Source organism: Eptatretus burgeri, chromosome 1 (genome assembly GCF_056783735.1).
Source record: "Eptatretus burgeri isolate ZD-2024b chromosome 1, Ebu_testis_v1, whole genome shotgun sequence".
In the NCBI taxonomy this organism is placed as follows: Eukaryota; Metazoa; Chordata; class Myxini; order Myxiniformes; family Myxinidae; genus Eptatretus; species Eptatretus burgeri.
The window spans coordinates 307,845-324,368 of record NC_140961.1 but is presented as its reverse complement, the minus strand read 5'-3'; the positions used below and the strand labels follow the sequence as shown (position 1 = coordinate 324,368).

The window sequence follows — 16,524 nt, the reverse complement described above, 5'->3', positions numbered from 1 at the left end:
TGTTTATTCGTGCCCATTGGACTTAGTCCGAAATTGGGGCTTATGATTCGTCTCGATTTTCGTGTGTGTGTGTGTGTGTGTGTGTGTGTGTGTGTGTGTGTGTGTGTGTGTGTGTGTGTGTGTGTGTGTGTGTGTGTGTGTGTGTGTGTGTGTGTGTGTGTGTGTGTGTGTGCGCGCGCGTCCGCAACCATATCTCGGACATGTATGGACCAAATTTATTCGTACTTGGCACAAAGACAACACATGATGGTATACATATGCACCTCATTTTTTTTTCGACAACCGATCCAAGGTGGCTGACTGGCGGCCATTTTAGCTGAAAAAGAACCCCCCCCCCAGATATTGAACACTCCCCCAACCATTTCTCGGATATGCATTTACCGATGTTATTCAAACTTGGCAGACAGATAACGAATGATGGCTTACATATGCACCTCATTTTTTCGACAACCGATCCAAGGTGGCTGACTGGCGTCCATTTTAGCTGAAAAAGAAAACCCCCCGATATTGAACACGCCCCCAGCCATTTCTCGGATATGCATTTACCGATATTATTCAAACTTGGCAGACAGATAACGAATGATGGCTTACAGATACACATCATTTTTTTCAACATCAGTTCCAAGATGGCCGACTGACGGCCATTTTGTTACTTAAACATGTCCCCAACCATTTCTTGGACATGCATGGTCCGATTTTGTTCAAACATGGCACAAGCACAGCACACTATGGCATGCACTTGCACATAGCTTTATTTTGCGATCTGATTAAAGATGGCCGACTGGTAGACTGCCGGACATTTTAGTCGTGAAAAAACCTGATGTTGAATACGTCCTCAACCATTTGTCGGACATGCATTTCCTGATGTATAAACTTGGCACACAGATAATGAATGATGGCTTACATATGCATGCCATTTTTTTTTCGACATCAGATCCAAGATAGCCGACTAGTGGCCATTTTGTTACTTAAATGTGTCCCCTACCATTTCTCTGACATACATGGTCCGATTTTGTTCAAACTCGGAACAAGTACAGTTTACATGCGCATCTCACTTTATTTTGCAATTTGATCAAAGTCGGCGACTGGTAGACTGGCGGCCATGTTAGTTGTACATAAATATGGGCAAGCCCTTTAATTCCGTACAGCAAAATTACGAAAACAACAGGGGCGATTACATTTTATGTCTTGTTTTACTTGTTCTTCACGGAAATAGTACAACCACATCTTCTTCTTCCTCTTTCGGCTTGCTCCCGTTAGGGGTCGCCACAGCGGACCAACTGTCTCCATTTCGCTCTATCCTCCACATCTTCCATTGACACTCCAACCACCCGCATGTCCGCCCTCACCGCATCCATGAACCTCTTCTTTGGCCTTCCTCTTCTCCTCCTGCCTGGCGGCTCCATCTTCAACATCCTTCTCCCGATATACTCCGTTTCCCTCCTGTGCACATGTCCAAACCATCTCAATCTCGCCTCTCTCACTTTGTTTCCAAACCGTCCTACCTGCGCTGTCCCTCTAATACACTCATTTCTTATCCTATCCATCCTCGTCACTCCCAACGAGAATCGCAGCATCTTTAACTCTGCCACCTCCAGGTCTGCTTCCTGTCTTTTTGTTAGCGCCACCGCCTCCAAACCATACAACATAGCTGGTCTCACTACCGTCTTGTATACTTTCCCCTTCACTCTTGCAGCTACCCTTCTGTCACAAATCACTCCTGCAACTCTTCTCCACCCACTCCATCCTGCCTGCACTCTCTTTTTCACTTCTCTCCCACACTCTCCGTTACTTTGGACAGTTGATCCCAAGTATTTAAACCCATCCACCTTCCCCACCTCAACTCCTTGCAACTGCACCATACCACCACCCTCCCTCTCATTTACGCACATGTACTCCGTCTTACTCCTACTGACTAACATTCCCCTTCTCTCCAGTGCGTACCTCCACCTCTCAAGGCTCGATTCAGCCTGCTCCCTACTCTCCCTACAGATCATGATGTCATCCGCGAACATCATGGTCCATGGAGACTCCAGTCTGATCTCGTCCGTCAACCTGTCCATCACCATTGCAAACAGGAAAGGGCTCAGAGTCGATCCTTGGTGCAATCCCACTTTAACCTTAAACCGGTCCGTCATTCCTACCGCACACCTCACCGCTGTCACACTGTCCTCATACATATCCTGCACGATCCTCACATACTTTTCCAACACTCCCGACTTCCTCATACAATACCACAACTCCTCTCTTGGCACCCTATCATAAGCTTTCTCTAAATCCACAAACACACAATGTAACTCTTTCTGGCCTTCCCTATACTTCTCCATCAACATTCTCAAAGCAAACATCGCATCAGTGGTGCTCTTTCCTGGCATAAACCCATATTGCTGTTCACAGATCATCACCTCTCCTCTCAACCGAGCTTCCACTACTCTTTCCCACAACTTCATGGTGTGGCTTAACAACTTTATCCCTCTGTAATTTCCACAGCTCTGCACATCACCCTTATTCTTGAAAATCGGAACCAGCACACTTAATCTCCACTCCTCCGGCATCCTCTCACTTTCCAAGACTTTATTAAACAATCTGGTTCACAACCCCACTGCCATCTCTCCTAAGCACTTCCATGCCTCCACTGGTATACCATCTGGGCCAACCGCCTTTCCACTTTTCATCTTCTTCATAGCAGTCCTCACTTCATCCTTACTGATCCACCCCACTTCCAGATTCACTATCTCCATCTCTTCCAACCTTCTCTCTCTCTCATTTTCTTCATTCATCAGCTCCTCAAAGTACTCCATCCACCTTCTCAACACACTCTCCTCGCTCGTCAGCACATTCCCATTTGCGTCCTTTATCACCCTAACCTGCAGCACATCCTTCCCAGCTCGGTCCCTCTGTCTTGCCAATCGGTATAAATCCTTTTCCCCTTCTTTTGTATCCAACTTCTCATACAGCTCGTCATATGCCTTTTCCTTGGCCTTAGCCACCTCTCTTTTTGCTTTTCGACGGCACTCCTTGTACTCCTGCCGACTTTCTTCATCTCTCTGACTATCCCACTTCTTTTTCGCCAACCCCTTCTTCCTTATACTTTCCTGTACTTCCTCATTCCACCACCAAGTCTCCTTATCTTCCTTCCTCTGTCCAGATGTCACACCAAGTACCTTCCTAGCTATCTCCCTCACAACTTCTGCTGTCGTTGCCCAATCATCCCACCCATCTTTACCACCATCCAACGCCTGTCTCACCTCCTCCCTAAATTTCACGCAACAGTCTTCCTCCTTCAGCTTCCACCATCTGGTCCTTGGTTCAGCCCTCACTCTCTTCCTCAACCTCACCTCTAAAGTCATCCTACAGACCACCAATCGATGCTGTCGAGCTACACTCTCCCCTGCCACAACCTTACAGTCACTAATCTCTTTCAGGTTGCATCTCCTACTTAAGATGTAATCCACCTGTGTGCACTTTCCTCCACTCTTGTATGTCACCCTGTGTTCCTCTTTCTTCTTGAAATATGTGTTTACCACTGCCATTTCCATTCTTTTTGCAAACTCTACCACCATTTGCCCTTCCACATTTCTCTTGTTGAGACCGTACCAACCCATCACCTCCTCATCCTCTTTATTCCCTTCCCCAACATGTCCATTGAAATCTGCTCCAATCACCACTCTTTCATCCTTGGATACACTCTCCACCACTTCATCTAACTCACTCCAGAAATCTTCTTTATATTCCATCTCACACCCCATATGTGGGGCATATGCACTGATGACATTCATCATCACCCCTTCAATTTCCAACTTCACACTCATCACTCGGTCAGACACCCTCCTCACCTCCAATACCCTCTTGACATGATCTTCCTTCAGGATTATCCCGACACCATTTCTCCTCCCATCCACACCATGGTAGAACAGTTTGAAACCACCTCCAATGCTCCTCGCCTTACTCCCCATCCACTTGGTCTCTTGTACACACAGTATGTCCACCTTTCTTCTCTCCATCATATCAGCCAACTCTCGCCCTTTGCCAGTCATCGTCCCAACATTCAGAGTTCCAACTCTCACCTCCACACTTCTACCCTTCCCCCTCTCCCACTGCCTCCGGACTCGCCTTCCCCGTCTCCTTCTCCTCCTTCGCCCAGCAGTAGCACAATTTCCACTGGTACCCTACTGACCACCGGTACCGGTGGCGGTCGTTGGTAACCCGGGCCTCGACCGATCCGGTATGGAAATTCGTTTTGTTGTCCGCATAATGATTTGGCATAGGTTTTTACGCCGGATGCCCTTCCTGACGCAACCCTGGTCGCCTCTTACGACACACAGGGATATGGTACACCTATTCTAACCGGGGCATACACCGGGCCCAGTACAACTGGTGCTCATTTCGCCGACCTCGGAAGGATGGCAGGCTGAGTCAACCCCCTGGTGTTTTCGACTTGGTTTATATATATTTATTTATATATATATATATATATATATATATATATATATATATATATATATATATATATATATATACACATATATATATATACACATACACATTATATATATATATACACATTATATATATATATATATACACATTATATATATATACACATTATATATATATACACATTATATATATATACACATTATATATATATATATATATATATATATATATATATATATATATATATATATATATATATATATATATATATATATATATATATATATATATATATATATATAAATTCAGTGTCCCAACGGGGCTTGAACTCAGGACCTCTTGGGTCCCAAGCCACTGCCCTTACCACTGCGCCAACAACAGGCTTATAGTACAACCACATATACCACGCCTATAGAAAGTCTATACCCTCTTTCAAAATTTTCACCTTTTGTTGCCTTGTGGCCTGGAATTAAATTGCATTAAACCAGACTTTTTCCACCTTCATTCACATATTGTAACCCACAACTTCCGAGTGAAAAACAAACTTCAAAAATTATCCAAGGCAACAAGAGGTGAAATTTTTGAAAGGGGGTGTTTATTTTCTCTCTGCACTGGACATGTACAATGCCTCCAGAAAGTATTCACACCCCTCGACTTTTGTCACATCTTGTTGTGTTACAGCCTGAATTTAAACTAGATAAAATAAAATATTATTAAAAATAGTTACCAATCCACACAAAATATCCCACAAATGCCAAAGTGAAAACATGTTTTGAGAATTTTTTACAAATTGATTAAAAATGAAAAACTGAAATGTCTTGCATCAATAAGTATTCAACCCCCTGAGTCAATACTTTGTAGAAGCCCCTTTGGCAGTGATTACAGCTTCGAGTCTTCTTGGGTATGTCTATCAGCTTTGCGCACCTGGATTTGGGGATTTTCTTCCATTCTTCCTTGCAGATTTGCTCAAGCTCTGTCAAGTTAGATGGCGAGCATCGGTGTTGTGGAATTACTTGAGCCTCCAGTGGAATCAAACCTAACTCCAGTAACTCCAGTCCCAATGATAGTTGAACCATTTATTCGTATACACGGGAAGAGGCAAGTGTATAAAGAAACACCAAGATGAGTCCCCGTATACCTCCCTCTCTCAGAGTTCTGTTCACAAGCCGAGATTTTTATAGCAAAATAATTTGCATAGATACGAGCAGAGTAGGGGTAATGGAAGTACATGTTATCTTCGCAAAACTACATATCACCCAATGTTCCTCAATCTCTCAATTCGCAGAACACCATATGCGGTTTGTGTGTGAGCATGGGAAATCATCTCCCACTCATTACAAGCCAACAGTTCGATTCACAGCACAAAGGGCCAGAGGGCAGTATACGTGGGCGGCTTCCTCTCTTCAAGGACGTGATAAACATGTTTCGTTTTTAATACAAAGACACCTTCATTTGCCTCAACTCTGGGTCAGATGATCTTTTACCCATGATCCTTCTTGGTGAACAACTCCATACATGGTGACAAACCAACTTCAGCTTATTGCGATGCTTGGCAATAGACTTTATACCTTTACAAGCATTTAAAAGCATAAGTATGTTGAAGTAGCAATTAGAATACAGAGCTGTATCAATTATGTCCCCATTTGCTTTTATATGCATGTCCATGGGCTCATGTTTGTAATCACACAAGCTTCAATCAAGTGGGTATTAATAATACCGTTAATAATAATACATGGGGATAAATATGAAAATGTACATACACTGATGAGCCAAAACATTATGACCACTGAGAGTGAGAGGTGAAGTGAATAACATTGATTATCTTGTTACAATGGCATCTGTCAAGGGGTGCGATATATAAGGCAGCAAGTGAAAAGTCAGTTCTTGACGTTGACGTGTTGGATGCAGAAGAAATGGACAGGAGTAAAGACCTGAGCGACTTTGACAAGGGCCCAATTGTTATGGCCAGATGACTGGGTCACAGCATCTCTGAAATGGCAAGGCTTATGGGGTGCTCCTGGTAGGCAGTGGTGAGTACCTACCAACAGAAGTCCAAGGAGGGACAAACCACAAACCGGCGACAGGGTGTTGGGCACCCAAGGCTCATCGACGCGCGAGGGCAACGAAGGCTATCCCATCTGGTTCAAACCGACAGAAGGTTTACTGTGGCACAAGTCACAGAAAATTTTAATGGTGGTCACGGGAGGAATGTGTCACAATAGACAGTGCATCACACCCTGCTGTGTATGGGGCTGCGAAGTTGCAGACCAGTCAGAGTGCTCATAATGACCCCTGTCCACCGTGGAAAGGGCCTACAATGGGCACGCGAGCGTCGGAACTGGACCTTGGAGCAGTGGAAGAAGGTCGCCTGGTTCGATGAGTCCCATTTTCTTTTAAATCACGTGGATGGCAGTGTATGGGTGTGCCGTTTACCTGGGGAAGTGATGTCACCAGGATGCACTGTGGGAAGATGACAAGCTGGTGGAGGGAGTGCGATGCTCTGGGCAATGTTCTGCTGGGAAACCCTGGGTCCGGCCATTCATGTGGACGTCAATTCGACACATGTCACCTCCCTAAACATCGTTGCAGACTGGGTACACCCCTTCATGGCAATGGTATTCCCTGATGGCAGTGGCCTCTTTCAGCAGGATAATGCGCCCTACCACACTGCACACATTGTTCGGGAATGGTTTGAGGAACATGATGAAGTGTTCATGGTGTTTCCCTGACCTCAAATTCTCCAGATCTCAATCCGATTGAGCATCTGTGGGATGTGCTGGACGGACAAGTCTGATCCACGGCGGCTCCACCTCACAACTTACAGGAATTGAAGGATCTGCTGCTGATGTTTTGGGACCAGATACCTCAGGACACCTTCAGGTGTCTTGTGGAGTCCATGCCTCGGCGGGTCGACGCTGTTTTGGTGGCATACGGAGGACCCACAGCATACTAGGCAGGTGGTCATAATCTTTTGGCTCATCAGTGTATATGTATATATATATATATATATATATATATATATATATATATATATATATATATATATATATATATATATATATATATATATATATATGTAGGGAAAGAATACTGGTTCTGGCTCACTTTTCCCCATGTAAATGAATGGGGGATTTTCAGCCATGAAATTTTTCTTTTTTTTCCCCTAAAAAAATAAATCCCCTTTTTAGCCCAAGGTATATTTATTTGTCTCCCCTTTTAACCTGGAGCCTGGTGTTGGCTTAGTGGTTAGGGTGGCGGCTTGGGATCCCAGGGTCCTGAGTTCAAATCCCGTTGGCTGCTGAATTAACACCAGGGGGTTGACTCAGCCTGCCATCCTTCCGAGGTCGGCGAAATGAGTGCCAGTGTACTGGTCCCGGTGTATGCCCCGGTTAGAATAGATGTACCATATCCCTGTGTGTCGTAAGAGGCGATCAGGGTTGGTGTCAGGAAGGGCATCCGGCCATAAAACATTGCCTCAAGAAAAAGCCAAACCCCTGCACAGCAGGGAAAAATGGCTGTAAAAACGGTCATTTTTTTATTTCCCCTTTTAACCTAGGGGCTCTCTATTCAAATAGCCCATACAACAAGATAAAGATTTGTTAAAGGTGATTCTAAAGAAATATCTGAAACGCCTAAGCCCCGGGGCACTCTCTATTCAAATAACCCATACAACAAGATAAAGATTTGTTAAAGGTGATTCGAAAGAAATATCTGAAACGTCTAAGCCTCGGGGCACTCTTTATCAAATAACCAATGCATATTGTTTAGCTCACTCATTGAACCTATAAACATTTGTTCATTCTCAAATTCCTTCAATAGTTTAATTTTCTTTGCACAATAATCCCCATCTAAAATATTGAAAAACAAAACATTTGAATCTTTATATTTTTTAAGATACCCCTTTTGTGCCATTACGAAATGATAAACTTCTCTTAATGATCTCATCTGGCCACCGCCCGAGTTGCGAATCATTTTTGTACATAAACCATGCCATGATAAAAGTTTTGTTTCAAATGTTTTCAGTTCATGCCGTGAAAATGAGGAAGTGTTTTTTTTTGACACGGCCGTGCTGTGTGAATGAGGAAGTGGTTTTGGACTGTCATGCTGTGAAAAAATAGGAACTATTCTGTGAGACAAGGTCTCGTGTTTATATTTTATCTCAGAACACGAACTGAAAACATTTGAATCAAAACTTTTATGGCGTGGTTTATGTACAAAAATGATTTGCAACTCGGGCGGTGGCCAGATGAGATCATTAAGAGAAGCTTGTCATTTCCTGTGCCCACACCCAATGATTAAGCAATCTCCTCATCGTTGCTTTATAAGCGGTTCGCCAGACAAAGTTTCTGCCAGACGGGATTTTCATTTTTACAACTGAGGCATGGACGATCTTTCTTCCGATGAAGCCAACAGCCCACTACAGAGTTGGTAAGTTTGTGTATGCTTTTCTCTTTGAACGATGAAGCAAATGATTATTAATTAAATCATGATAATTCTGATATATATATATATATATATTTTTTTTTTCCCTGACAGGGCATTGGAAGAAATTGAGTTTACATATCACGACGTGGTTCATGAAATTAATACTCTTATTGAAGAGATCAATGATTTTAGAAGAGAATTGAAAGACATTTACAATGAGTGGCATGAAGTCTTATCACGTCCTCTCATCTCGAAGGAATTAAACCAATGGTGAGACACGTGTGTGTGTGCCTCTCTCTCTCTCTGTCTGTCTTTCGACCTACCTCTCTCTGCTCTTATTGAAGAGGCCAATGATTTATAATGACTGGTCTCTGATCTCGAATGAATTAAACCAATGGTGAGGCACGTGTGTGTGTGTGTGTGTGTGCGTGTGCGTGTGCGTGTGCGTGTGCGTGTGCGTGTGTGTGTGTGTGTGTGTGTGTGTGTGTGTGTGTGTGTGTGTGTGTGTGTGTGTGTGTGTGTGTGTGTGTGTGTGTGTGTGTGTGTGTTGCTTTCCCTGTCTGTCTCTTCATCTATACCCTTGACTTATTATTATTTTTTTTCAGCACTATCGCACAACATCAGCTGTTGAAGCAATCTTGTACAACACATGATTTTCTGGAGGTAAATATTTCTGAATTATTATTAATATCACTCGTACAACACATGATTTTCTGGAGGTAAATATTTCTGAATTATTATTAATATCACTCTCTCTTTAGAATGTCGCCTTATGTTGGTTGCATCATTAGTTTGGACGTGGTTTTGTCAGTACACTGGAATTCATTTTATTGACCTTGAAAGGATGACAGGCTCCTGGTGTGTTAATTCAGTGGTCAACGAGGCTTATTCATATTACCATGTAATTATCTTTATAGAACCTAATTATTATCCACTTTTTGTTTCAAAACAGAATATGGTGTCTGAGTTTCGAAATCACAAGACATCTGAAGAAGATTGCTGGGAAAGATTATACATTCTCGCAAATGAATATTTAATATTTTCAATATTAATAAATTATATTTGTTTTGTTTACAATTACTTGATTCTGAATTACAAGAAAAGAATAAAAGAGATGTAAAGGAGGGGTTGGGGGGGGAGGGGGGTGTAGGTGCGCTCCCCCAATGACCCATCACCCCCTCATCCCATCCCTCCCCTCCCCATGTGTGTGTGTGGGGAAGGGTGGGGGTGGGATGAGGGAGGTGGTGGGTCAAAGGTGGGGCGCACAGGGGGATGAGGGGGATGGGGCTTGTGTGGGCGGGGCTTCGGTGGGGGCTTGTGTGGGTGGGGTGTGTGTGGGAGGGGCTTGTGTGGGCGGGGTGTGTGTGTGGGTGGGGCTTGTGTGGGTGGGGCTTGTGTGGGTGGGGGTTTATGTGGGTGGAGCTTGTGTGGCAGCGGTTTATGTGTGTGGAGTTTTTGTGTGGAGCTTGTGTAGGCAGGGCTTATGTGGGGAGGGTTTATATGGGCAGGGGTTTATGTGGGTGGAGCTTGTGTGGGAGGGGGGAATGTGGATGAGGCTTATGTGGATGAGGTTTGTGTGGATAAATGGATGGGTGGAGAGATGGGGGATGGGTGGATGAGTGGAGCTTGTGTGGATGGTTGGATAATTTTTTAATTAAATAAACATGTTGTGTGTGTGTGGGGAACTAATTAACTAATCACTAATTATGTGAATATGATGAATATGGGTGGAGCTTGTGTGGGGTTTGTGTGTGTGGAGCTTGTGTGGAGTTTTTGTGTGGAGCTTGTGTGGAGCTTGTGTGGGGTTTGTGTGGGGTTTGTGTGGGCGGGGCTTCGGTGGGAGGGGCGTGTGTGGGCGGAGTCAAAAAGGGGCGGAGTCAAAAAAATTCAATTTATTGGAGCTTGTGGGGGGGGTGTGGGGGGGTGTGTGGTGGGGTTTGTGTGGGCGGGGGCTTGTGTGGGCGGGGCTTGTGTGGGTGGAGTCAAAAAGGGGCAGAGTCAAAAAATTTCAATTCATCTTTGTCTTTTGTAATTCCTGTGAATAAAATGAACCTAAAATCTCTTCCCCTTCCAAATCATATATCTTAGAAGTCCAAGGAACCGTATCTATTACATCAACAATTTTAAAAAGCTCGTTGGTCCATCTTTTCGTATAACCTTTTTCAAAATGAGATTTCCACCTATATATTCTTACGATATCACCAACTTTGAACTTAGGTTTTCTGACATTAATCTCTTTTTCATATTTTAATTTTGTAAATGTTTCTGATGGTTTCATATTTGTTGCCGTGTGAATCGTGTCATTATACTTATCCACAATATCCTGAATAAAAGACGACCATTGTTGTGAACCGAGTTGTGTGAATTTTTTATATAGTCTCTCTTTTAAGGTATGATTAAAACGTTCAACAACAACTGCCTTCCCTTCATTAAAGGTACTGTATAATGTAATACTGTTATTTTTTAGAAAATTCAAAAATGTCTTGTTATAAAACTCTCTACCCTCATCAGTCCACAATTTTTTAGGTTTTCTCTTACTTTTATTAAATATCTGTTGAAAAGCTAACATAAGAGTATTACCTGTTTTGTTTTTTAAAGGGACAACCCACACATATCTACTCCTCAAATCAATAACGGTTAAAGCATACTTGTACCCCTTATCATTATTGAGTTCAATCAAATCAGCAGACCAGATATAATCTACTTCCTTGGAATAAACTTTCCTTCTCTGAAACTTTGTGAATATTGGTTTATGTAATTCATCAGCTAATTGCTCTTCAATCTTAATGACATCATTAGAGCTTACAATTTTTTTGAATTTCCAAGTCCAAGTTTCAATTTAGCACTGATCATCTTCTTCACAATGAACCGATCAACTTTTTCTCTCAAGGTTGGATTTTGTATCAGAGACAAATTATACAACATTTCTCTATCGGCTTCATGCTTTTCTTCCAACGTTGTGGTATTCCCATAATCAATATCGTGTCTCATGCACACTTCATCAACTCTATTGATAGGCTTACTCCAGGATTTAGGATTGTCTGCCTCATCTAATCTTTTATCCAAGTTTGTGCCTGGACCACAGAAAGAATACCCTGGAAGATGTAATTCTCCTGGTATTCCAGTAGTTGTAAATTTACTTCCTGATAAAAACTTTTGTATATCTCCTGCTTGTTTGTGTTGGGAGATAAATTTATTTTTTTTTTGAACCACACACCGAACATATACCTTTTTGTATGACCCTGTTATTTTTACTTTTAATATATGAAATATTTTTAGTATTAGTTTTCTTTTTACATTTGAGACAATAACTCATTTATTTATGAGAAAAATTCCTGCAGAGTGCAAAAACCTTTTTAGTTTCCAACATGCACATTTGAATCTTAATTTTTAAAACATAAAGAATCCTTAGAAATGCCTTCACTCTCTCCCCCATTTATTTAAGAAAAAAAAAAATGAAAAACTTGAATTAAAATACATGTCTTCTCGATGTCAATAGTCTTGTCGAAAGTATTGTAAATAGACTTATCAATTCTTTGTTTTCCTCCTCGGTGGGTTGAGTTATTTTCTGTAATACCCCTATTCTTTTTTGAATCTCACTGGTTTCCATATTTTGATATTTATTCATCCACTCTCTTTCCTCCCTCTCCTCCCTCTCTCTCTTCTCTCTTTCCTCCCTCTCTCTTCTCCCTTTCATCCCTCTCTCTCTTCTCTCTTTCCTCCTTCTCTTTCTTCTCCCTCTCCTCCTTCTCTCTCTTCTCCTTTTCCTCCTCTTCCCTCTCTTCTTCAACTCCTTCCTCATCCCTTACTATCCTTGAATCGCTTACACCCCATAGAATATTATACATATATTCATCAGGATTTCTTGTTATTCCTGTATCCAAAATAATTTTTTTACAACAGGAAACCAATAAAATTTCTTTTGAATTTCTAAAAGAGCCTTACCTTTTCTTAACTTTATAATTTTTTCATTATTTAACATTCTAATTAAATCTAAAGTTGTCGGTTTATCAACATCAGCATAATGCCAATCTTTTATTGAAAATACCTCATTCTTATGTTGTAGAACATATTTAGTAAAATACCGAATACCCTTTTCTTGAAGGTATGCTTGAACACAGAAATGATAATTTTCTTGAAGCCTTCTTGCTGTCATTTATGTATTAGAAATATATGTTAGAATAATATTATGGCACGAAACACCTCCCCATCTTCCCATAGTTAAATCATTTTGTATTTCCTTACTTATTATATATAATCCTGTTTTTTCTGTTTTCATGAGATAAACAAGGGCAAAACCATTATTATATTTACCCTTATTAAATTCTTTTATTTGTTGTTTACTAATCGTAGCCCCACAAAACTCATTCTCGATACCAAGTGGATAATATTCTTCCTTACGAGACTGATTTAATTGTTCCAGGTCTTCGAGGTTAATTTTAAATGACCAATTATACCCTAAATCATTCATATCATACCCCCATTGTTCTATTCTCATACAAACGATACGCCCTTCTTTATAAAAATTTATTTTAATTCGAACTGTGAATTCTGTATGACCTGGAGATAATATCAACACTTCTGTATCTTTGGAATACACAGCCGTTTTATTTAAGTATATATATTGTGATAAATCACTTAATCTCACCAAGTCATTCGCTTCAGTTGGGGTTGGATAATTTTTTAATTTATAAGCATTTTTCATGTTAATATTTTTGGTTATATTATATTTATGTCGTTCAGCCTGTGCCTTTGTGTAATAATTTGAGAAATCAATATCCAGTTCTTGAGATACACCAACGATAGAACCATCTTTACCAACATAAGTCATTTATATTAGATTAAAAATAATATCATAAAATTTTTTATTTTTGTTGAGTTGAAATAACACATATAGGCATAATTGGCCACACCACTTGGAATTTAATTCTTGGACTTGAAATGTTTGATAAACACCATTCTGTAAGAATTTTATGACTTCAACAGGTGGTGGAAGACCAAAACTATCAAAATAATATTTGTCTTGACTATTAAAAATACAAACCCAATGAGAAATGTTCCCATTATTATCTTCGAAGTTCATAATAATATTCTTTGTATGTTTCGGCACATTTGTTAATTCATCTCTCATACAAATAACCACATTATGAATTTTTAATTTCTTACAATATTTGACAAGTTGTAAATTTGATGTTGTATTCTTTCCAAATTCTTTCAACCACTCATCAATGCTCATTTATTTATTAGAAAGATATAATCCATTACCTCTTTTCGTTAATTTTACACCTGCTTGTGCTATAGAAGAAAGCATATCTCCAACTAACAATCTCGCTTTATCAGGCAGACCTTCAAGTTTTTCAGCAAAATCTACAATTACACCACTTCCACTAATTTGTTTCTCCAACTCTTTGTTATGTCTTTCCAATTCTTTTTGAGCCTGGAGTTGAGCCTTCCTTTTGTTGGCAGTTTTCACCGCTGTTGAAATACCACCCGTCAATGCTCCAACCTCACTTAAACCAGCAAATAAAGGAATTAGAAATGGGAGAAATCCTCCACTCGTCTCTCTTATTGAATATTTTTTCAACATTGGTTTTGTCATTTTAATTTTAAGTGAGCCAGTGTCATTCAAGATTTTAACCTGTTCTCTTGTGAGAAAAACATCAATTCTTACTGCTCCTTTTCTCTGAATTGTATTAACGTTAATCGTACAAGGCTTTTGATTTTGAACACAAGATGATAGTTTATGAAGATTGATTTGATTAACATATACCCCAGTTGGTACTTTGCCACTCATTTATTTAACAAAACATTATGTGAGACTAATCATCACACCATTATCTGTATTAATCTGCAATTCTGTTTCTTCCAAAAGCAAACAATATGTATCAACTTCTTCACTCTCTCCTCTTTCAATGTATAGGGAAGTATCCACTCGATTAGACTTTATAGTTTCCTTTTGAGCGCTCAGGTCAAACGCATAGATTGTATACAAACTTTTAAATGCTGTCTTATCCAAAATAGGTTCTTTATTTCCATTACTTTCACACACCTTTTGGTAAGACTTGTATGCTTCAGCAAAATTATTTTTTTCCCAATTAATTTCCAATCTATCTCGTGGATAAAATGTTCCATCTGGAGAAACGCGAAGTTGTTTCACCTTTGCATTATCACTCAATGCATTATTCTTATCAGTCGCAGTATCACCATCTGGCTTTTTAAAAATGATCCACAGATATCGTGGCTTTCCTTCCAGAACACCCAAATTCCACGTGTAAGTAGTTTGATTGAGTTTAACGTGTTGACATCTTCTTTTGAGGTATGATACACTGAGTGGTTTCTTTGAGTTAAGTCTTCGATTCAACATCTCTTCTGTTTTAAGATTAGGAGTATATTCACTGATATACCAACTCATTTCCTCAATTACAAATTTATTCTGATCACCAAAAGCACTACCAACACCAAAAAGCAATCGATTTTCATTATCATTCCTTTGTAGTTGAAATCTAATTTTAAGGCCATACAGAACTTTATCATGATCACAAAATCCAAATATACCTTTAAGAGGAACTGCCACAGTAAAACTATTTTCTGCTTTTGTATCATCATTATACATTCCTTTCCTTTGAGTATATCCAGGGTCTGTGTTTGTTCCCGTTGACATATCAGGAATAAAACCTTCGACAGACCCCTTTCCCATTCTATCACTGAATGTATAGAGTGTAAATTTTATCATTTCAGATACAGCAGAGACATAATCAACCGCTTCAACTTCTTGTGTTCCAATATACAAACGCACACTATCAAACATTTTCCAGAAGAAATCATTTACAAGTGTAGCGTTTGTGTTATTCCCAGCCTTAGTGAATTTAAATTTACACAACAAGAAACTTTCGGAGAGATTCAAATAGGTTTGTTGATTATTTATTTCAAAACTTTTTGTACCATTCGTATTCCAGTCTGTTCCAGTTATTGCATTTACCTTGAAGTAATCTTTTTTAGTGGAGTTTGAGATAATAATAGTATCATCCAAATCATAGATACTATCAATTGCTTCCATACTTGTATTTATTTAGGAAAAAAAAGATGTTAAAACTTTTGAAACCCTGATCCAAGTATTTGAATTATTTTCTGTCGTTCTTGGGGGGACAACTGAGTTTTGCCTTTCTTAATTTCTTTTATTGCTTGTAATTTATGAGATTCCTTCTGAGCATCTTTTATACTCTTTACAGCACCTGCTGCATTTCCCACAGCAGAAGCAGTTGAACCAATTAGATCTTTATGTTTAAGAATAGTTGAACCAATACCCATGAGAGTATCAATTATCCCATCTCCTCTAAATTGATGTCCAACACCCCTTTGTCTCTTAGGTTTATAGTATCCTCTACCAAGATACATACCTTCACCCTTGTAGTATGGGGAAAGGAATATCCCATCCCCTGTAATTATTTTATATTTTCCCAACTCATGTTTCCTCACAATAACCATCGTATTTATTTATTGGAAAACTTCACGAAGGTGAATTCTGATGGATATAACTTCTCCATTTAAAGAAATCACACGATTATCTTGGTCGGTTATCCTAAAATTTACTCTGTGTATGGTTTTTCCTGACACAGGTAGATAAACCAAATTTTTGGGTTCCATATTGAATTTATAACC

General features: G+C 40.1%; 2 long non-coding RNA genes across 2 annotated transcripts in view; one reads left to right on the top strand and one right to left on the bottom strand.

Moving 5' to 3' along the window:
• Nucleotides 1–5,587, bottom strand: part of LOC147033739 (uncharacterized) — a 61,104-nt gene extending 55,517 nt beyond the window's left edge. The window contains exon 1 of the long non-coding RNA XR_015055158.1: nt 5,365–5,587. This is a non-coding gene — a long non-coding RNA (uncharacterized LOC147033739). The remainder of the gene's footprint in view (nt 1–5,364) is intronic.
• A 2,260-nt stretch (nt 5,588–7,847) lies between these two features.
• On the top strand, nt 7,848–9,987 carry LOC147033738 (uncharacterized). Its single transcript, XR_015055135.1, has 4 exons — nt 7,848–8,868; nt 8,977–9,135; nt 9,471–9,528; nt 9,818–9,987. It is a non-coding gene; the product is annotated as an uncharacterized LOC147033738 (long non-coding RNA).
• The last annotated feature ends 6,537 nt before the right edge of the window (nt 9,988–16,524 follow it).